The following is a 24,739-nucleotide window of genomic DNA, read 5'->3' as shown; positions in this document are numbered from 1 at the left end:
AATTTATTTATTTTAAAGATGGGGTTTCAAGATATTGGTCAGGCTGGTCTTGAACTCCTGACCTCAGGTGATCCGCCCGCCTTGGCCTCCAAAGTGCTTGGAGTACAGGCGTGAGCCACCGCACCCGGCCTAGTATAAACTTATATTTAGCTTAATATAAAAATGAACAGATAAATAATTACAGATATTTATATACACTTGGGTTCATATCCATCTATCTGTACACTGAAAGGCACAGAAGCAGTGACACCCCAATAACAACATGCACATCCAACGCCCAGATCTTGGTTTCTAATACCATTTCCCAGTATAAAACTCGGGCTCCGTGGAGAAATAGCCAATTCCAGGACTAAGACAGGGACATGTCAAAGGGACAAATAAATCAACGTAAAAGAGTTCCCAACAGCCAAAGCTGGACAATTTGATCAACAGAATAAATAATATTGGGTTACAACCCAAAATATAAAATACATAAGTATAAATTGATATAACTAAATGACTGAATGAATAAATGAGGGAGAAGACAGGTAGGTGAAACTAGTCTGATGGATTGAAAGAGGAAAGCAAGGAAGACACCAAGATCTCCCATTTCTGACTTAGGTAGATAATGAAGCCAGGAACAGAGGGAGAGATTAGGGTACCACAGTTTTGAACAAGCTGCATTTGAGGTATCAATATGATTCCAAGTGAGGTTAAATCTGGTGCTCAGGAAAGAGATCTGAGCTGGAAATCTGAATCAGAGCAGCACACGCCTATCACATGAGAGAAAACCCAGGGAACATCTGGTGAGAAAAGGAAGCAGCAGGGACAGAACCTTAAACACTGGGAAAGGTCACAGAAAAGCTGCCCGTGAAGAAGCAAAGAGGTAGCAGCCAGGAGAGAGTGGTATCATACAAGTGAGGATAAACAAACCTCCACAGGAACGCAAGCAACAATGAAAACTACTGCAGAAAAGTCAAGTCAGACAGGCTCTGAGGCAGATCCTGTGGAGTAGCAAATTAAGAGGTTGCTTGCCCATGCAATCTCAATGAAGCAGAATATTTATCAGAGACAGTTAAAAGAAATGAAAAGGCAAAGGTTTACTGCCAGAGATGATTGTTTATAACCAAAGACCTCAGTTATAAAAGATTGGAGGAAAGATACTGTGACCATCTAGAGCAGGCGTCCCCAAACTTTTTACACAGGAGGTCAGTTCACTGTCCCTCTGACTGTTGGAGGGCCACCACATAATGTGCTCCTCTCACTGACCACCAATGAAAGAGGTGCCCCTTCCTGAAGTGCGGCGGGGGGCTGGATAAATGGCCTCAGGGGGCCGCATGCGGCCTGCGGGCCATAGTTTGGGGACACCTGATCTAGAGGGGACTTTAGGGAGTGGAGGGACCAACATGCTAAGGGAAGGAGCTAACAGAAAGGAGATATCTGAATAAAGATGATTATTTGGTCCGAGTGTGGTGGCTCACACCCGTAATCCCAGCACTTTGGGAGGCAGAGGTGGGCAGATGACCTGAGATCAGGAGTTAGAGACCAGCCTGGCCAACATGGTGAAACCCCATCTCTACTAAAAATAGAAAAATTAGCCAGACATGGTGGTGCGCACCTGTAATCCCAGCTACACAGGAGGCCGAGGCAAGAGAATTGCTTGAACCCAGGAGGCAGAGGTTGTAGTGAGCCGAGATTACATCACTACACTCCAGCCTGGGCAACAGACCAAGACTCATATGGGGAAAAAAAAAAAAAAAAAGTGATTCTTTGGTAAGGGGAGAAGGAGAGACTGATTTAAACAAGGCTGTAAAGGAATCAGCCTTAAACAGAAGGTAGGAGAGATGGAAGAGAATGAGGTAAAGATAGTCCTGGATGCAGATAAGCTAGAGACAGGAAGGCAGGGAACCTAGTTTTTTGAGTTTGTTTTGTAAAGAAAGCAGAGGACAACTGCCAAAAAGAGCTCTTAGGTATAGCAGGGGTATTGACAATCTCATGGCATATAGTTGGGTCACCCAAACTGCCAGAAGTATAGCAAGCTTTGGTTCCGAATGCTCTCTCTTATTTACTTCCAATTAGGAAAAAACACGAAAATTTTCAACATAGGCATTCAAAAAAAAAAAAAAAAAAAAATCAACTCAAATCAAACTCAAATGTTTCAAAGCAGCTATTTTATACACAGCATCCATTCAGATTTCAGGGTGAAGACCACATTCAATTATCAAGACTGCATTAAATTTATTTACAGTTCTGGCCACTATCACTTCAACTCATCCACACTTCCCCACCAATTGCTGTGTTCTAAGGTAGAGTGTCAAGGCTGTTCAACAAGATGTTTGTTGGGCACGACCAAACAGGCAACAGGACGTCTGAAATCCTCTTAACTAGGGCAAAATCTACTCTGGGTCAACCCCACCCTAAATCACTACATCACACCCTAAAGGAAATTTAAGGAAAAGAAAATCTCAATATGAAAACACAAAAGCACCTCTTTCTATCCCTCACAATGGTAACTTTTTCCCACTGCAGATACCCAGGGGACTACTTATCTTACTTCTTCCCCAGACAAAACAAAACAGAAGAATCTAAAGGCCAATCCTTTAGTATGTGTCACAGAAAAAAGAAAAACAGTAGGAGTCAAGAATCCTAAGTTCAAGCTCTGGCTCTGCCACAAAACACTGTATCGGAGGATTCGACTCCTGGTCTATCAAATGAGTAGACGAGACCCCTGCATCCTAAATCTTTACTCAACCTCCCCAAGAGTCCCAGCAAGTGATCTGGTCACATTTTTGGTCCCATCTGATGCTGCTTTGATTTGCTTTTTATAATTTTTTTCATAATTAAACCTTAGTTTATTTGATGTCCTATATTAATTTTTCTGCATTTTTGCAGTTTTAAAAACGTTATCAATGTCATCTGTAAATAGAAGCATTGGTACAATCTGAAAAATTATTTAAATATGTCATTTCTATAGAAAACAGAATGTGGGCCAGGTGTGTTGGCTCATGCCTGTAATCTCAGCACTCTGGAAGGCCAAGGCAGAGAAGGGCTCTTGAGCCCTGTTCAAGACCAACGTGGGAGACACATAGAGACCCCATCTCTACTTAAAATAAATAAAAATAAAAAAGAAAGGAAAAAATAGAACGTAAACCTTCTTAAAATTAATCTTACGTATTTGTGTCTATTTTACAGAATTTGGGTCTAGTGTTTCTGTTTGGAAAAAATATTAAACTGAGCCTCATGGCTTAAATCCTATACATCTTACTACAAACAAGTTTGACCACTGCTCCAATTTTCCCCTCAGTTGAGATGATCCTTAGCATATAGTTACTAAAGAATAAAATAAAAGGCAAAACACCTACCAGATTTTCAAATTTCACAAAATTTCTCCTTACCCTTCAAAGAGAGATTTTTTTTTCTTAAGGGAAAAAAAAGTTGGAAACATGGGTCAGAAAAGAGCCATAAAATTAGATATGAGGGTCTTTCTTCCTGTAGAGCCCTAGTAAAAAGGCCGATGCATCTCAGACTCCCGGAAAAAGATACTGACTGGTCCAAGACATCTTCACCTAACCCCAGGAAGAAGAAAAAGCAATGGTAGGTCACTGGTGATTTCAACCTATAGGAAATGGATGTGGCAATACTGGTCTGACATGAATGATCGGGAGTTGGGCTACTCTTTTCAGAAGAAGGGTAGCTTGCAAGACTCATCAAACCTAATCATTGCCCACTTTCTTTGATTCTATGCCAGAATAAACATAAAATTTGTTTCCAGTGATCATGGACGAAAACACACACACACAAACACACACACACACACACACACACACACAACACCAGAACTCCAGACAATAGTATTACATTTTTAGAAAAAGAAATAGATGAAATGCAAACAGCTGGGTTTATAGATGTTATCCAAAAGTGAAACCTGGTTTCTGGGCTGCTGCTGGAAATAAAATAATAGGTACTTGTCTTGAGAAAGTTTCATCTTTTGAATTTTACTTTCAGGACACCTACTACATTGATAAAGAATAATTCGCTAAAACGTAAGGAATGATTTGTACAAAGAGATGAATACTGTAAAAACAGATATGACCCATGAAAAAATGGTAATATAGTGTCCATACAATAGTATGCCATACTAGGACACAGAATAAATAGGGCCCTCTGTGCCCTTCAGCCGTTCTCCTTTCTTATCTTCTTCTCTGAGGGGAAGTCTTTCAACAGAAGGCACAAATGAGACTCAAAGGCCCCTAGTATTAGCTGGCTGGGGCAATAACAGGCCCTTGAAAGAAAGCCTAAGGCCTCCAGACTTTCACACATCCTTCCCCTAGGGCTAGAATGGCCTCTACCACACCCCTCAAACCCCTTCTCCCTCCTGAGAAGGATAAGCAGGGGACCCTGGTGGGAGAGGAGAGAGAGAAATGAGGCACAGGGAAAGGGGGCTTCCATCCAGGAAGGAAAGACAACCTGATGAGTACAGGAGCAAATGCCACACACTTTCCCTGGACTCTCTTCATGTTTGGCCACAGGGAAAAGCATGTTATACCTGGCACCAGGTTGAGTATCCCTTATCCAAAATGCTCAGAACCAGAAGTATTTCAGAGTTCATTTTTCTTTTTTCAGATTTTGGATTATTTGTATTGTACTTACCAGCTGAGTATCCCAAATTGAAAATTCAAAATCCAAAATGCTCCAATGAGCATTTCTTTTGATCATCATGTGAGTCCTCAGAAAGTTTCAAATTCTGGAACACTTCAGATTTCAGAGTGTCAGATTTAGGATGCTCAACCTGTACGGACCTCCTGATCCTTCCAGATGCAAATGCCAAACACAGGATAACTGAAGTATAGGTGCCCCTCATAGTCAGATTCTCAGGATCCAAACTCAGGAACCAAACAGATTTGGATAGCAAAGAATATCTGCACTGCTGTAAGATTAGTGTCAGACTTTGAGCAAACTCATATGTACCACAAAGACTTGGGGGCATGGACTCTGCTGAATAACAACTAGGAAAGTATACATTCCTCACCTAAAAGAAAACGCTCTAATAAAGGGGTTGAGTAATGGTTACCGCATTTCAAGAAATTATAACTGACTCATGAAACCACAAATCTAAGTGTTGAAGTATGGTCAAGAGCCAGGATGAAGGGGAGAAATAGTGAAAGGAATATCCTATAAGTTGATTCAGCCAGATGAACAATGAGCAAAAGTTTTCCCAACAGATTATACAAGTAGCAAGAGAAGACTTCCAAGTAAGTATTTACACAATGGTTGAAACTTGCTTCTAGAAATGCAATAGAAACAGAAAGACTGGATTATTAATACCAGGGTTCAAGTCCTCTTTCTACTACTTTTGATTTTTTTTCTTTCCTTTTTCTTTTTTTTTTTTTTTGAGACAGAGTCTCACTCTGTCCACGCAGGCTGGAGTATAGTAGTGCAATCTTGGCTCACTGCAACCTTTGCCTCCCAGGTTCAAGCAATTCTCCTGCCTCAGCCTTCAAGTAATTGGGACTACAGGCATGCCACCATGCCCAGCTAATTTTTTTATTTTTAGTAGAGACAGGGTTTCACCATGTTGGCTAAGGCTGGTCTCAAACTCCCAACTTCAAGTGATCCTCCCATCTCAGCCTCTCAAAGTGGTGGGATTATAGATGTCAGTTCACGCCCAACCTTTCTACCATTTTTTACTTAACATGTGTTTTCTCTGAGCCTCAGTCATCTTTTCTGCAAAATGGGGATGGTGATAATAATGTTTTTCTAAAAAGATTACTGTAAGGCTTTAATGAGATCATAAAAGCATTTTATGAAGTCTAAAACTCTATACAGATGCTATTATGTTAGTTTTGAAAAATCAAAAAAAAAAAAAATCATCCTATGATACTACATAATCCTTAAAAATGCCAAAGAGAAAGAAAAGGAGAAAATATCTAAAGCATTGGTTCTCATCCCTGGCTACACATTAGAATTACCTGGGAAAACCTAAAAATAAAAACCATGTCCTGGCAGCAGCCTACTGCTAATTTTTTTTCAAGTGTGACTTATTTTTAAAGACTATTTCTAATGTGAAGCCAAGTCTGAGAATAAACACAGCCACACTGGAAAAGCTCTGGAGTTTCACTTTCAAAAGTATCAAAACTTATGGGAGGCTCCTTTGTCATAAGTGCATTGTGTCACATGTTATATTATGTTTTATTCATATCTCCAGGACAGATCATCTCACATGCATCACTAGACAGTGAACAGGAATAATGTCTTACTCAATATTACTTCCCCAATATCTAGCAAACAAAATACAATGCTTGGTGCAAAGAGTAACAGTGACAGTTAATATTTATTGAGTGCTTCTACTGTATCAGGCACAACACTTATGGCTTATAGGTGTTATTTTCTATAAAATTCACCCTTAATGGCTGGGTATCATGGCTCATGCCTGTAACCTCAGCTACTCTGGAGGCTGAGGCAGGAGGATCGTTTGAACCCAGCAGGCAGAAGCTGCAGTCAACCGAGATCACATCACTGCAATCCAGCCTGGGTGACACTGCAAGACTCTGTCTCAAAAAATAATAATAATAAAATAAAGAAATTCACCCTTAGGAAATTCCCTATGTGGTATTATTATTTATAGATGAAAAAAAAAGTAGCCTCAGAGAAACAAAGTAACTTGTTCAAAGTTATCACTTTTTTTTTTTTGAGACAAAGTCTCACTTTGTTGCCCAGGCTAGAGTCCAGTGGCACAATCTCAGCTCACTGCAACCTCCACCTCCTGGGTTCAAGCAATTCTCCTGCCTCAGCCTCTCAAGTAGCTGGGAGTACAGGTCCAAGTCACCATGCCCAGCTAATTTTTGTATTTTTTGTAGAGACAGGTTTCATCACTGGCCAGGCTGGTCTCAAACTCCTGACCTCAAGTAATCCACCCACCTCAGCCTCCCAAAGTGCTGGGATTATAGGCATGAGCCACTGTGCCCAGCCAGTTATCACTATTCTTCAACCTTAGCTGATTAAAAAAGCCTTAAAATATTTTTGTCCATAATCCTTGTTCAACAAAGTACTTTAAAATGATTTGTCCCCATACAGGACTCAGCATCATACAGGGATTAAGGTTCTTCATTCTAAATGTCAATTCTCAATTAGACAAAGTGTGACTGAACTACAGAAGCACCAACCCTGAGGGTTCAGGGAATTTATTTGCTTTTAAATAAATCCTCGTTAAGCAGTTTTTGTTTTGTTGCAATTTGTATTTCTTCCTATGACTGAAATACAGCCCAGAAACAAAAATGCAGTTTATCTAATTGCGATGTTATTACTTGAGGAAAAAAGAGGAATGTAGACTATGTAGAAAGATCAAGTTGCAGCATGCGAAGAACAATGTCCTGCCCAAGTCTTCCAGGATGCTAGAGAAAGCAAACACACCAGAGACAAAGATCTGGCTTTGGAGAACTACATCTGTCTCTCATCAGTAATGTAAAGGGGATGTTCTTCACCTTATATTGCTCAAGCTGCTCTGCTGGTGGAGACTAATTCCGCCAACAGTCCATCCTTCCCCACACAATTTAAGTGGCCAAGCCTTGCTGACTCCAAGTTTACAGTCAGCTCAGGTCACCACAATGTGTTTGACTATCCAAGTAAGTAACTCAAATAAATCTTCTTTTTGGCCTCTTTGTCATTTTCCAACACCATCCATAATTCTTTTCAACTAGTAAAACAAACCCCTTTTTGAAGGAGGAAGGGGAAACATTTTGACTTAAAATCAACACAAAAATGCAAACGTCCAGACCCAATGCAACTAAAAGGTCATCATACAGGAAGAATAATAATCTGAAACAGTTAAAAGTCAAAACTGGAAAGCCATCTAAATATCTAATAAATTATTATATATTCCTATCATGAAACATTACAAATGATTGAGAGTTTAAAAGGTATCAAGTTGTACACTTTAAATACATACAATTTTTATATTTATCTCAATTAAGCTGTTTAAAAACAGACAGATCTATGGAGCTTTAAATCAAAGTTTTCCATTTATATTAACTCTAAACTCAAAGCCCAAACCAACCTTTGAATCTTAACCACTGGGGAAAGGGACAGCAGCCAGTATCCAAGAAAAATGAGAGAAAGAAAGAAAAGGTATTTATCCCTACAGCTACACAGGGATTTTTTTAGGCCATCCTGGCTTATCAGGTGGTGGGGATGAATGCTTAACCCTAGGAAGAAAAAAAAAAAGAATGTCAGTAGCAGCTTTCTGAACAAGTAAAGACAGTAGAGGAGGAACAAACCGAACAAACCGACTTATGAACTCAGCACAATGGCCCTGCCCACAGCACAAGAGCCAATCAATGTTCTTGGCTGAGTGGCACTCCTTTCCAAAGTGGAAGTAAAGTGACCTATGCATCCCAGGAGGCAGAATAACGTGGGATAGGCAAAGAGTAGAGGAAAAAAGAGATAAGGCCTTGAACTACTCCTAAGCCAAACATGCATATATAAACATGCAAAGATTATATATAGACACAGACAAGAGGCAAGGTATACATTCTCTTGATTTTGAATATATTGACATTTGAATGTAACAGACCGAAAATGTTTTGACTGAACAGCCAATTGTATAAGGGGATCCAAAATATTCTGGAAATAACCTTGTTTTGAATCATTATTCTGCTATTGCATTTTTATAACGGAAACATCAATTAGTAGTAACTAAGGGATATTACTCATAAGCAGATCCAGCAAGTTTCACTATAAATTATGCATTCATATCACCATAAATTCAGAGTACTCCCAGTAAAATTTAACTGCCTTAGATGCTTGCCAAGTCACAGGCCTGCCATGGCACTACCCTGTGGGTTCTTGAAAGGCAAGCCAGGCTGACTCCTGGGCCACACATAGGCTTGTCCTCCAATCAATCACGGCCCCTGCTCATTCTTTCAATCCTGACCACAAGAAACAGATCTCCTAAAAACCAGCACAGACACCTCCAGCTCATTCTGGCTCCAGTCTTCCTAGCAAAGTACAATTCAGAACCCTACCAGCCTAGGCCTGGCCTGGCCCAATCTTGACCAATTCTAGTCCGTTCAGGCGTTGATCATTTGCGTGTCTTATGTGGATGCTAAATGGATGTGTGTGTGTGAATACAGGGAGGCAAACAAAGAGCAGTGTGAAATCAAAATAGGGCAATTCCCTAGTATCAAAATGTTACTATCATACAGTAACTCTGAAGAATAGATCGAGCTGTTCTCCCTCACTACTAACCAAAGAAGTGCAAATTTAAACAATGAAATGCTATTTTCTACTTAGCAACTTAAAGATTTATTTTTTAATTGCAATAGTAAGGTACCACACATTCTTAGCAATGCTAGTGGTACAATCCTTCTGTAAATAAGGTAATAATATGATGTAAGAGTCTTTCAAAGAGATAACTACTGAAAGGAATTTCACATTTTATACAGCCTCAAGAAATAATCAAAAGTGAAAGATATATGTACAAAATACATTCATTACAACCAGAAGTCATCTAAAAGTCCAAAAATAGGTTATAGTACCTTCATACAATGATCTGAAAAGTTTTTATGACAAAAGTTACTCATAAGTCAATATGAAATAAAGATCACATGATGAAAATCTGGATATACGGTTTGATATCAATTACATTAAACACACTGGAGGGGACAGCAAGAAAGTCCATTTTATTATTTCAACTTGCATATATTTTCCTTATTTTCTACAGTAATTTAGACACTATTCTTACAGAAATAGATGTTATCTCATACTAAATTTTAGCAAAAGAATCCAAACACAAAAGAATATATACTCACTGCAAACCAAACTATGAGACATCACTTCACGCCCACTCAAATGGCTAGAATGAAAAAGTCCGTTAACAAGTGTTGATGAGGATATGGAAAAACTGGAACCTTCACACAGTGCTCATGGGAATAAAATTGGAAAAGAGCCTGAGAGCTCCTCAAACAATTAAACACAGTTACCATATGACCCAACAATTCCACCTCTAAAACATACCCAAGAGGAACAAAAAATTATGTCCACACAAAAATCTATATGTGAATGTTCACAGCAGCATTACTCACAATAACCAAAGCAGAAACTACTCAAATGTCCATCAGCAGATGGATAAACCAAAGTGAAATATTCATATAATGGAATATTTTGCAGGTGTAAAAAGAAATGAAGTATGACATATGCTACAATTGATGAATCTTGAAAATATGCTAAGTGAAAGAAGCTAGATACAAAAGGCCACATATTATATGATTCCTTTTCTCTGAAATGTCCAGACTAGACAGAGACACAATGTAGCTTAGTGTTCATCTAGGGCTGGACCCTTCCAGGGAAATAGGGAGTGACTGCTAATGAGTATGTGGTTTCTTTGGGGGATAATAAAAATGTTCTAAAAATTGATAGTGGTGATGGTTGCACAACTCCATGAATATAACTGAACTGTACAACAAATGGGTGAATTAAATGATAGGTGAATTTTATGTCAATAAAGCTGTTTTTAAAACAATATATATTTATTCCACTCATAATAAAGTCCAACAACAGACAAAACTAATCAGTGGTGTTAGAAGACAGTCTAACTGTCTATATCTAATGAATGATGTTAGAAGACGGTCTAATCAATGGTGTTAAGATGACAGTCTAACATTCCAGAAGGGGTACCTTCTGGAGTGTTAAAGATATCCTATTTCTTGATCTGGGTGACAAATTATCACTTTAGGATAATACATCAAGCTGTACACTAACGACATATTTTTCTATATACATGCCATACTTAATTTAAAAAGTCTACATCAGGCTCGGTGCATGGCAGCTCACATCTGTAATCCCAGCACTCTGGGAGCCCCAAATGGGCAGAGTTTAAGACCAGCCTGGCCAACATGGTAAAACACCATCTCTACTAAAAACACAAAAAGTAGCCAGGCGTAGTGGCACGCACCTGTAATTCCAGCTACTCTGGAAGCTGAGGCAAGAGAATCATTTGAACCTGGGAGGTGGAGGTTGCAGTGAGCTGAGATCGCACCACTGCACTCCAGCCTGTGCAACAGAGCAAGACTGTTGATGAAAAAAAAAACACAGAGCAAGACTGTTGATGAAAAAAAAAAGTTGACATCAAAAAAGAAAAATACTGAAGTTTCTTAATTTCATCAGACTCTCGGGCCTTCAGTTTATTTAGTATTATTTAAAGCCAATTCTATTTATTTAGTTAGTACTTAACCAGAGGCAGATTAGAAACTGCAAAATGGTCGGGCATGGTGTCTCATGCCTGTAATCCCAGCACTTCCGGAGCCCAAGGCAGGAAGATTGCTTGTGGCCAGGCAACAGAGACAGGTTTCTGCCAAAAACTTAAAAATTAGGTGGACACGGTGGTGCACACCTGTGGTCCTGGCTGCTGGGGCACTGAGGTGGGAAGATCACTTGAGCTGGAAGATCAAGGCTACAGTGAGCCATGATCACACCACTACACTCCAGCCTGGGAGACAGAGTGAGATTCTGTCTCAAAAAAAAGAAGAAAAGTACAGGAGGAAGTAGGAGGTAAAGGCTCCCAGAAACAGGATAAAGCAAGTGAAAATTGGCACAAAGGAAGATGATGGGGAGCAATGAAAGGAAATATCATAGCAGAAATAAGAATTCAAATAATATAGCAATCCAGAACCATTCACTAGGGCCTGTGTAGTTCCACTAGCCCCAAAGAAAACTTCCATATTACCTAAAAGGAGATCAATCAATGATATCCATAACAACTCTACATCACCAAGGAAAGACTATGTCCAGGATTCTTTCCCTGGCAGAGTACAAAATATATGATCAAATCATCTAATCAAAAGAAACAGTTAAAATTGTAAGAATCTGATGTTTAAGTAAGCACCTCAGAAGTCACTTACATAAAAGACTCATTCTCCATTAAGGCCAGACAAATGGATTATCATTATGTTATTCAACGATGACACAATGGCATAGAATATATCATACTAAGAAGCGAGTGCCCTCTTGGGGACAGACTCCTCAGTGAGTCATCTGGCACTAGAACACTGGAGATATAAATAAATATACCTATTCAAAAACAGTCTGAAATTCAAGGGGTCAAAGCCTAGAGCATCACGGCCAGGCACAGTGGCTCACACCTGTAACACCAGCACTTTAGGAGGCTAAGGTGGGTGGATCACCGGAGGTCAGGAATTCAAGACCAGCCCGGCCAACATGGTGAAACCCCATCTCTACTAAAAATACAAAAATCAGCCAGGCATGGTGGCATGTACCTGTAATCCCAGCTACTCAGGAGGCTGACGAAGGAGAATTGCTTGAACCCAGGAGGCAGAGGTTGCAGTGAGCTGAGATCGTGCCACTGTACTTCAGCCTGGGCCACAGAGTAAGACTCTGTCTCACAAAAATAAAAAAATTTTAAAACCCTAGAGCATCTACGCATCAAAGGTAAGCTATAAAACAATTAGACTGGCTGGACACAGTGGCTCACACCTGTAATCCCTGCACTTAGAGAGGCCAATGGGGGTAGATCACGAGGTTAGGAGTTCGAGACCAGCCTGACCAACATGGTGAAACCCCCGTCTCTACTAAAAATGCAAAAATTAGCCAGCTGTGGTGGTGCAGGCCCGTAACCCCAGCTACTCAGGAGGCTGAGGCAGGAGAATCACTTGAACCTGGGAGGCAGAAGTTGCAGTGAGCAGAGATCACACCACTGCCCTCCAGCCTGGGTGACAGAGTGAGACTCCACCTCAAAAAAAAAAAAAAAAAAAAAAAAAATTAGACTTGCAAAGCTAGACTCAGAGAAAGTCTGGAGGTGGAGCATACTTCCTGTTAGCACTTAACTACTTTTCTATGTCCCAGACCTGCTGTCACAGGCTGGGTTGGTGTGTTGGTTGGTTGGTCTTGCTAAAATGTTTTCACCACTCAGGTGTAAAGGAGCCAAAGGTTGTTAAACACCACAGTCTGTGAGGCTGGTATTACTACACGGCAATGAAAAGGAAAATACAGAAATTGAGGCTCAGTGAACTACCCAAGAGCTCAGCTGCACTAGAAGTCTCATTACATTCAAAACTCATGGGCTCACAGATTTCAAAAGGAAGGGAGTAGTCTCAGACCCTGGCGGCCCCTCCCTCCCCCAGCTGTACCTCTGAAGCTTGGGAGAATCGGGAAGGGGCTGCAGGGAGCTACAACAGCTTAAGCAGCTGCCTGACATCACAATAGAGCCTGAAGGGTAACTAACCCCTTCCTCCAGCTGGATATAAGATAAAAAGTAGCCAATACTCCTTTCTTTCCCATCTGCAGGGAAATGAAGATACTCTCCTCTCTTCGTGATACAATTAAAATAATGAAATCATTAACTAGTAGATATTTTCCATAAGCTGTTGCTTTATAAGGAATTTGTCCTTTTCCTTAGCTACCCTAGTTTATTATAACTTCCATGACACAAAGACTCTAAAAATGAGGAAGATTTACCAACTTGTCACGGTACTGTTAAAAAGGAACTCTTATTTCAGGAGAAGATTAAAAAACATTCCAACTTAATGTATCTGTGTAATTACTGGGAGCAACTCTGGTCAGGGAAGAAGTTCTTACTACTATTCTTCTCCAGCTACAAAGAGTCATAAGCTTCAAATAAAGAAAGCATTGAATTTCCTTCTCTAAAGTTTGGGAACAGCCTTTCTCTGCTCCCATAATTGCTCAAAGTAAAGCAAATAGAAAAGTTAGTTCCCTGCTCATTCATTTGCTCATGAACACACACACAAGGGACACAACTAGTTACTATTAACTAGTTGGGGGATTAAAGGGGATCACAGCAGCCACATAGTGACTCATGCCTGTAATCTCAGCACTTTGGGAGGTCAAGATGAGAGGATCACCTGAGGCCAGGAATTCAAGACCAGCCTAGGCAATATGCCAAGAATCTGTCTCTACAAGAAAAAAAAATTTTTTTTAATCAGCTGAGAGTGATGGCAGGCACCTGTCATCCCAGCTACTCCAGAGGCTGAGGCAGAAGGATTGCTGGTGCCCAAGTTTGAGGCTACAGTAAGCTGTGATTGCACCACTGAACTCTAAGCTGGGAACAGGGAGAGAAGGGGAGGGGAGAGAAGGGGAGGGGAGGGGAAGGGAGGGAAAGGAAGGGAGGGAAAGGAAGGGAACGGGAGGGGAAGGAGACTCAGAGAATTAAAGGTTTACACAGAAATATCTTCGTCTCCACCTATAAAACAGAAATTATAATACGTGCATCTACCTTACAACATTTTAAGGACCAAATAAAATAATCCACTGTGCAGGGCATGTGATAAGCACTCATATGTGAGCAATACGAAAAAAGCAAGAGGAGAAAATTATGCATAGCGTGCTACTATTTATCTAAATATGACAGAATAGGAATACACACCCACAACACACACACATATATTAATATATACCTACACATACTGCCTTATATTTAAACAATGAGAGAATAAGTCACAAAATTTAGGGAGAAAGGCAACAGAGTGGAAGCATCAGAGACAGAGCTGGATTTCTGAATAAATCTTGTTTTACAGATTTGACTTCAGGCCATATATTGTATTTTTTAATATAATTATGATGCAATGAAATTAAATTTTAAGAAGCAATCTATCAAAATCAAAAGCAAAAAAGAAACACCCCTTGGGAGGCCAAAGCAGGAGGACTGCTTGAGCCCAGGAGTTCAAGACCAGCCTGGAAAACACAATGAAACACTGTCTCTACAAAAAATAAAAAATTAGCTGGGCCTGGTGGTGAGCACCTGTGGTACCAGCTACTCTGGGGACGGAGCATCACTTGAGCCTGGGAGGTAGGCTGCAATGAGGTACAATTGCACCACTGCACTCCAGCCTGGGTGACAGAGCAAGACTCTGTCTCAAAGAAAAAAAGAAAAAGAAAACCTTATTTTAAAGAAGAAAAAAGGCCAGGCATGGTGGCTCATACCTGTAATCCCAGCACTTGGGGAGGCCGAGGCAGGCAGATCACAAGGTCAGGAGTTCGATACCAGCCTGGCCAAAAAAATTAGCCAGTCATGGTGATGTGCGCCTGTAATCCCAGCTACTCAGGAGGCTGAGGCAGGAGAATCACTTGAAGCAGGTTGCAGTGAGCCAAGATCACATCACTGCACTCATGCCTGGGCGACAGAGTAAGGCTCTGTCTCGAAAAAGAAAAAGAAGAAGAAAAAGAAAAAGAGAAACGAAGTGAAGTGGAAAACAACTGATTTTAACTACATAGCCAGTTGATGACAAAACCACATATAGAACTATTCCAAGTAACTTTAAAACACAGTAATTTGTACTATACACTCCTAGCAGGATATATGCTATGAACAAAAAAACTATACCAAGTAAGTAAGTAAGTAAGTCTTAAGCCAGTTTCAAATACTAACACTGTTGGTGGTAGTATTGGGATTATTCTGAGACTTATGAACATATTGTGGGATAAGGCAAATGAGACTTTATACTGGTGTTACAAATAGGATTTTCAGCATGGGAGGAAGGAACCACAGATGTTAGACCACTAAGGGTCAATAAAACCCCAAAACCCTGAATTGGAATAATCTATATGAATTCATGATTTAGCTTTAAAATAAATCACTCCTTTTTTTTTTTTAAATAACTGAATCTCACTTTTTTATTATACTTTAAGTTATGGCGTACATGTGCAGAACGTGCAGGTTTGTTACATAGGTATACACATGCCATGGTGGTTTGCTGCATCCATAACCCCGTCATCTGTATTAGGTATTTCTCCTAATGCTATCCCTCCCCAATTCCCTCACCCCCAGAGAGGCCCCAGTGTTTGATAATCCCCTCCCTGTGTCCATGTGTTATCACTGCTCAACTCCCACTTATGAGTGAGAACATGCGGTGTTTAGTTTTCTGTTCTTGTGTCGTTTGCCGAGAATGATGGTTTCCAGCTTCATCCATGTCCCTGCAAAGGACATGAACTCATCCTTTTTTATGGCTGCATAGTATTCCACCAGTATACATGTGCCATATTTTCTTTATACAGTCTATCATTGATGGGCACTTGGGTTGATTCTAAGTCTTTGCTATTGAAATCACTCCTTTCTTAGAAACCATGTGCATCCCTCATGCCTCCATTGTGGTCTCTCAGTACCACTGTACCAAAGGAATCTGATTCCAGTGTCTGGAAACTACCTATTCCAGATCTGGTGCAAGAAATGTGTAAGATGAGCCTGGAACATCTTAACTTCCTTGCATGCTGGTTTGACATCCCGGGCTACTAGTATCGTGTCAAAAGGACTTGAGAGTCGACTTGTCCCACTGGCCAAAATGGGACAATTTTGAGTATCAGTAAGGTTAAAAACTATAACTGACTGAACACATCAAATATGCTTAAACCTGTGAGTTTATAAGGTTACAAAAATTCACTAAACACAACTGGAAATTAAGTAATTATGTTGAAAACTGCAAAGTAAAGGACGGGGGAAAATATCAAGCATTTATCTAGTCCTTCTGCAAAATTTACTTCAGGGAAACCAAATAATTGGACGAGAGTCTCTGTAGAAGTGTTCCAGCTAACAAGTAAAAAAGGAATATTAGAATTGTAATTTCACCATTTCAACCTTTAATAAATTAATGGATCAGAGAACAGTCATCAATGATTGTTAGCACCACAAGAGATACACTCAAACAGCACAGACTTTCTGATGGAAGTTTACAACACTACGTACATAAAGCTTTGCCAAAAAAAGAAAAGAAAAAAACCGTCAAACTTGAGCCTCTAAACCTCTAGCTCTACCTACCATTTTACAGGAAACACGGTTAGAAGTACATCTTAATTGAAGCTACAGAAATATAACATAAAAAATCAAGACTATGAACTTTTTGTTGCCAATTCATGATGAGATTAGTATAGAAATTGAGAGTAAGCATTTACAAGTATTTACAAATTAAACCATGACTTTATGTCTACTGATACTGAATCTAACAATTTTTTAACGGGGCTGGTCTTAAATATACCTTTTTTACGTCACTTTTCTACTAATTCATTTGTACTGTATTTTACAAACAGTCCACAATAGATTGGAAGTTTTAAAAATTAGTCCTAAGCCATAAATAATTTGAAAACCTCTGCTCTACTAGACAAACACCAATTCAACAAATAAACTGCCAGGGGAAAAATAAAATAAATAAGAGAATGTGAGAGACAACAGATACATCAATAATCTTATTTGGAAACTTATTTGGATCCTTACTGTAGGAAATATATATGCACAGTCATACACATATATGTGTATGTATATATGTATGTGAGAGACAGAGAAACAATATCAGAGAAATATGAACACTGGTGGATATCTGATGATATTAAGGAATATTAGTTTTCCTTAGGCAAATAATAGCATTATGATTTTTCCAAAGCATCCTTATCTTTCAGAGATATATACTTAAAATATATATGGGTGAAATGCATTTGGAATTTGCTTCAAAAGTTTGGGGGAGCAAAGGCAAAGGTTATACAGATGAAATAACATTGTCTACAAATTGGTAGTTGTTGAAGCTGAGAGACAGGGAAATAGAGGTTCATTATACTGGTCTCCCCTCTTAGCTATGTACAGTTGAAACGTTCACACAAAGAAAGGTTTTCTGAACACTTGGCTATTATTACTATTATTTAAACATAACTAAGAGAGAAGTGTACAAGTACTTTAACACAGTTCCATGTAAAATGTTACCTGCTTTCAAATGAGGGAGCCATAAAATCCAACCACAGGGACTAGGGGAACTTTGATTTCTAAAATGAGCAAAATGGGTCTGCTCTGGACCCAGGAAGGAGAAAACAGAAAAACATGACAGGTGGGAGAGTATAGGGCAGGCGTCCCCAAACTACGGCCCGCAGTCCGCATGCGGCCCCCTGAGGCCATTTATCCGGCCCCCCGCCGCACTTCAGGAAGGGGCACCTCTTTCATTGGTGGTCAGTGAGAGGAGCACAGTATGTGGCAGCCCTCCAACGGTCTGAGGGACAGTGAACTGGCCCTCTGTATAAAAAGTTTGGGGATGCCTGGCATAAACAATAGCCAGCAAGGTAGTCAGTGACTGTGAAATAATAACAATAATGCTAACAGATTTCTCTGTGCCAGGCACTGTATGAGGCACTTTACATACATTTCTCACCTATTCCTGGTTAACAATCCTATGAAGAATGCATCACTTGCCTCAGGTCTCAGAATCTGAACCAAAATCTCTGATGCTACAGCTCTCCCTGTGTTCCTCTGCCTTTCCAGGATCATGAGGAAGACAGGTCTCATCATGAGGAAGCTTAATACCAAGCTAAGAAATTTACATGGTAATTTTTGTTTGTTTTGTTTTGTTTTTTACATGGCACTTTATAAAGAAAATACAATGGCAATTTTAGAGAAGAAAAATAATGTAATTTCAGGTAAACTTTAAGAAGATTCATCTGGCAGCAATCAAAACTATCAATTAGACCAGGCATGGTGGCTCACACCTGTAATCCCAGCATTTTGGGAGGCCAAGATGGGAGTATCACTTGAGGCCAGGAGTTTGAGTCCAGCCTGGTCAACAAAATGATACCCCAACTCTAATATTTTTTAATAAATAAAAATTTAAAAAAGAAAAACTACCAATTAGAAAAAACAGACTTTAGCAATAGGAAGGGGGCCAGAAGGCTACTTCAATTGGTGTGACTGAGACATAATGAGGGTCGGAACTACAGGAGCTGGAATTACGTGCAAAGACAAATGCTTTCCCTCCAAGTATTCCCCTCTCTCTGCTGAAAGACACTTGTAGGGAGTCTAACACCACCAACTCTAGACACTGCAGTTTGTCAGCCCACAAATTACATGATATCCTAGGTTTCCAGAATGGCACGTAAACATAAAATCCTAGGTGTGATCTGACAGGAACAGCACTATCACCTCCCCAGATCAACATGTTTCTTTGAAGGTAACGTAAAAACCTTAAACATTTTTGGCAGATGCATCAGTGTAAGTCACATCCCAGTAACACATCCAGGCCCTTTCACATAGGTGCTATGGGGTAGTTAGTTCATTTTGGACCCAAATGCAAGATATAGGATTCTATTCCATTTCCGCTATTAATTTTAATTAAAGATCTTAATGGACCTGCATTCTATAACTTGCAGTATATGCCATACCTGTCAAGACATTTACAAATTCAGCTGTGCACTATGTCTCATGCTTGTAATCCCAGCACTTTAGAAGGCCAAAGTAGGAGGATCACTCAAGGCCAGGAATTCGAGACTAGTCTGGGCAACATATTCGGACCCCATCTCTATTAAAAATACAAAAATTGCCCAGGCATGGAAGTGTGCAACTGCAGTCCTAGCTACACAGGAGGATGAGACAAGAGGATCTCAAGCCCTGCAGTTCAAGGTTGCAGTGAGCTATGATCACACCACTGCACTCCAGCCTGGGCGACAGAGCAAAACTCTCTAAATACAATAATAATTTAAAACTGTATTTTATTTTTGTAGAGACAGGATCTTGTTATGCTGCCCTGGCTGGTCTTGAACTCTTGGGCTCAAGCAATCCTCCACCCTCAGCCTCCCACAGTGCTGGGATTACTGTCATAAGCCACCATGCCCAGACAAATTTTTTTAGAAGACATTTACAAATTCAGTTAATATGACTAGGTCCTCATCCAACTCACTGGCAAAAATGTTGTTGGGGATAGGATCAAACACAGAAACCTGTTGGGTCACTACAGAACTACAGGAATGAAATGAGCAAGTCAGTAAAATGAGTGTTGCAATGAATGGGAGAGCATTTGATGCTGAAGAACTCTATTGAACCATAAAAGGCACAAAAAACATGCCATCATCAGCTTGCTTTTTTCTCTGGTCTTGTGTACATGAATTCATTTTATAAATTATATGGCTCTACACAAATAAATGGCATTTTCATTATTGTGATTATTATCGTTCCTTAAATCTCCTGAAAATCAGATGGTTCTCTGCTTTGCTCTTAAAGATTAGAAGAATACCAAGAATTAGAGGCAATTCTGAGCTGGTGATGGTTTACAAAGAAAAGTTCCTTCCAATAGAAGCAGATACCAACAAAGGCATTTCCTGACCAGTCCTATGAAATCTTCTAAAGCGTGAACTGTTTGTTTGGGGACACATTGTTTGCTACCATCCGAACCCAACAGCTGGAGGGAAGAAGCAACAGATGTTCAGTGACTGGCCAATTGCTCTAGGAACTGCCATAGTCCATGGCTTAAAACAATGATTTTTTCCAAACAGAGAAAGATCACAATCAAATAAAAGACAAGATATCCCAATGTGCTCCACTGCAAAAACGCTGTTTGTTAAACATAAAAGGTCATTTGAGGAACAGCCAATGAACAATTAATTAGCAGAGCAAACAAGAATATTTTTAAGGAAGAACCAATAGAGGACAGAACTTTACTGAATTTTGAATGATTTCTTTTCCCCTACTAAATATAAAAGGTTTTTTTGTGGAAACTATGAGGTCATTGTTTTCCAGAGTCTTTACTATAGGAAACAGCTGTGGGGACTACACAAACAGAGAACACTGCCCTATTTAGTAGCCCCTCATTGTGACAAGCGTATAGATGGGGACAGGAAAAATCCATCAAGCCACGCACAAATAAAACAAAAGTAGCAGAATCAAACTAAAAACTTTAAGTCACACAAAGGAAGATGTAATATAACTCAGGAAAACCATCTATATGATTACAACTGTATCTTGATTTAAGAGACAGTTCCATGTTTAGACTAGATAAGTTCCTTTCTATATGAGTCACCAAAAACTTAAATGATTCACTTTGCACAGTACCTGAAAATGGTAATATTCAGTAAGTACAGCTTTTCAAAAAGTATTCTTGGGATTCTTATGTTCAAATACTATATGACCCATCCCAAACTAAACTTATCCACCCACCTCCAAAATAGCTTTTCCATTTTATTTTTCCAATCACCAAGAGTGCCATCCCAAAACATCCTGTTTCAAAATCTCAGTGTTTTTCATCTCCTCCTCCTTATCCACTCTTAACACATCCATAAAGCTGCCAAACACTGTCAACACTGCTTCTAACATAAGCTCAAAAGTCAGAGGATAAAGGAGCAAGAGACAAAGAAAAGAAAGTGAATCCAGCCCACTCCATTATGGGACATGTGACTGCCCCCCTACAATATCATCCAAGACTCTGCTTAAGCTTGTGTGGTGATAGGAAAAATACTATTATGTGAGACAGCTCTTCCTATTTTCAGACAACTTGCTCATAAATCCTGTATATGAGGCCCGCCATTCCTTTTTCTAATTTCTCCTCTCCCCTCTCAAAGCTTAAAGCCCAAGAGTAATCACCGTCGTCAAGTGTGGCCTGACCAAAGCCCGCAACAGAACTGGCCCACCAACCAGCACATCTACATTTATAACATCAGAGGTTGGGGCTGGCTGCTCTGCAAGCTGTCTTTGCTTGTGGCATGTTCCTCTCAGATTAACCAACACGTTGTGCACCTCCTACAAACCAGGCACAGAGATTCGATGTTGAATAAGACATAATCACTGCACATGAGGGAGGAGGGGGTGGAGATAGCAATGGATTTAGGAAACAGAATCCTTTTGCCTCTGAGAGTGATTTTTCTGTTTTTAAACAGTTCATACAGCATGGAGATTATCTGATCCTTGGAAGAATGTATGAATAAATCCAACCAATCCTGTGACCCTTTAAGGGAACAGGCAGTTCTTTGAGTTTTCCATTTCTTTTTCAGTCGTCAGTCAATTCAGGCTTTCCTACTATTCCATTTTTAGTTGATATTTTGTGGAAAGTTATTGATTTTATCAGTGACAGGCAAGCATTCAGTAAACATGGTTGCCTGTCCCAAATTAATGCATATATTTAACATTAAAATTCACAAACATTGGCCAGGCTCAGTGGCTCATGCCTATAATCTCAGCACTTTGGGAAGCCAAGACACACAAATCACTTCAGCCCAGAAGTTCAAGACCAGCTGGGCAACATGGCAAAACCCATCTCTACAAAAAAATACAAAAGTTAGCCAGGCATGGTGCCTTGCACCTGTAGTCCCAGCTACTCAGGAGGCTGAGGTGGTAGGATCACTTGAGCCCAGGAGGTCGAGGCTGCAGTAAGCCAGTATCATGCCACTGCACTCGGCCCGGGCAACACAGTGACACGCTGTCTCACAAAAAAACAATTCACACAGATTACTTTGTTTTCAAAACTTTACAAAATGATTCTAAAATTTGGAGAAATGTTAAATAGCATGAGAGAAGAATAAGCAACGATAACACCATATAGCACCAATAAAAGAATTGATAAAACAGAATACAAAATTCAGAAATAAACTATAACTCTAAATATAGAGAACCTTTTTGTAAATAAGCAGGATGGCCATAAGGTTGGGGTAACAATGGCAACAACAGCACTCGGTGAGCCCCGGTGGTATGGCAGGCCCCCTGCCAAGTTATTCTCTCATTTGTTTTCAAAACAGCCTTATGAAATAGATTGTACTCTTATCTCCACTTTACAGATGAGGAAATTAAGCCCAAAGAGCTAAGTGCCAAAGGTCCCAAGGCTAGCACGTGGTGCAGCCAGGACTTGAACACAGGTAGTCTGGCCCCCCAGCCAAGCTCTTAACCACTCACTATACTACACAAGATGGCAAATAACAAACCTTAAAATAAATCCTCACTGTTTGTATGCACCAAAGTAAACTCCATATTCTTGAGAGAGAAATATTTTAGAACACAGTAGAAAAAAGCTAAAAAAAATGAAAAAATTAAAAACTATCCTATAAGCAAGAATACCATTTTCAGCTATACAGTAAGAAAAGCAATAAAGGAAAAGATCAGATTAAAAAATATATGTTAAAACATTCTGTAATATACAAAAGTACCAAACTAAAAGAGCAAGAGAATGAAGGAAATATTTATATCAAAGTACCAAATGTTTAAAGTTGTTACCTTAAACATACATACACATACACACACACACACACGCACACGCACACGTACACGCACACACATGCATACACACACACACACACACACACACACACACATATTCTACAGAAAGCTCTTATAAAGTTTAAAAATAAAAAAAAGTCTTCAAAATCTAAACAGACACCGTAACAAGATGGGATTAATTTCTGGAATGAAAGGAGGTTCAACACATGAAAATTGATCATACCATTGACAAAATACAGAGAAAAAAACATGATCATCTCAGCTGATGCAGAAGAAGGCATTTGACAAAATTCAACACTCTTTCACAATAAAAACACTCAACAAACTGGGAAAAGAAGAAAACTTCCTCAATATGATAGAAGCACCACATAAAAAAGCACCCCCCTCCAAACATCATACTCAATGGTCAGACTACAAGCTTTTTCTCTAAGCCCAAGAAACAAGATAAGGATGCCTAGTTTTACCACTTCTGTTCAACACTGTATGAGAAGTTCTAGCCAGAGCAATTAGGCAAGAAAAAGAAACAAAAGCCGTCAAAAATGGAAAGGAAGAAGTAAAATGATCTCTGTTCACAAATGGCATGATCTTCTATATAGAAACACATAAAGATTCCACACCAAAATCTGTTAGCACTAACAAAGTCAGCAAAGTTGCGGGATACAAAATCAGCATGCAAAAATCAGTTGCATTTTTATTTACTAGTAATGAACAATCCAAAAATGAAATAAAATAATTCCATTTACGATAACATCAACAAGAATAAAATACTTAGGAATAAATTTAACCAAGGAAGGAAAAAAAAACAGTACACTGAAAACCACAAAACATAGTTGAAAGGAACTGAAGACATAAATAAATGAAAAGACATCCCATGTTCATGGCTTAGAAGACTTAATATTGTTAAGACAACAATACGACCCAAGTCAATCTACACAGTCAATGCAATCTCTGTCAAAATCCTAACAGCATTTTTTTTTGGAAGAAACAAAAAAGTCCATCCTAAAATTAATATGGAATAATATCAAGAGACTGAAGCAATAATAATCTTGAAAAAGACAAAACTGAAGGACTCGCACTTCCTGATTTCAAAACTTACTACTGTATACAGCTATAGTAATGAGAACAGTGGGGTAGATAAAGACATATATAACGTTAAAGTCTAATAAAAACAGACATATACATCAATGGAATAGAACAGAGTCAAGAAATAAACCCTCACATACATGATCAATTGATTTTCCATAAGGGTACCAAGATCATTCAATGGGGAAAGGACAGTCCTGTCAACCACAGTATGGTTCTGGGAAAACTGGACAGCCATATGCAAAAGAATGAAGTTGAACCCTTACCTAAAATTAATACAAAAATTAATTCAAAATGGATCAAAAACCTAAATATAAAAATTAAAACTCTCAGAAGAAAACTTGGAGGGAAAACTTTATGACAATGAATTTGGCAATGACTTTTTGAATATGACACCAAAAACACAGGCAGCAAAAGAAAAACTAAATAAATTGAACTTCTAATTAAAAACTTGGCCAGGAATAGTGGCTCATGCCTGTAATCCGAGCACTTTGGGAGGCCAAGGCGGGTGGATCACTTGAGGTCAGGAGTTTGAGACCCAGCCTGGGCAACATGGTGAAACCCCATCTCTACTGAAAATACAAAAAATTAGCTGAGCATGGTAGTGGGCACCTGTAATCCCAGCTACCCAGGAGGCTGAGACTGGAGAATTGCTTGAGCCTGTGAGGCGGAGGTTGCAGTGAGCCAAGATTGCCCCACTGCACTCCAGCC

General features: G+C 39.5%; 1 protein-coding gene across 3 annotated transcripts in view; it reads right to left on the bottom strand.

The window, feature by feature from the left end:
* The window catches only part of USP31 (ubiquitin specific peptidase 31), a 143,050-nt gene that overhangs the window by 105,422 nt on the left and 12,889 nt on the right, over window positions 1-24,739 (bottom strand). The gene's annotated exons all lie outside the window — the stretch shown is intronic.

The sequence above is a fragment of the Saimiri boliviensis genome, chromosome 12, assembly GCF_048565385.1.
Source record: "Saimiri boliviensis isolate mSaiBol1 chromosome 12, mSaiBol1.pri, whole genome shotgun sequence".
NCBI lineage: Eukaryota > Metazoa > Chordata > Mammalia > Primates > Cebidae > Saimiri > Saimiri boliviensis.
This window is presented reverse-complemented; position numbering and strand designations above follow the sequence as displayed.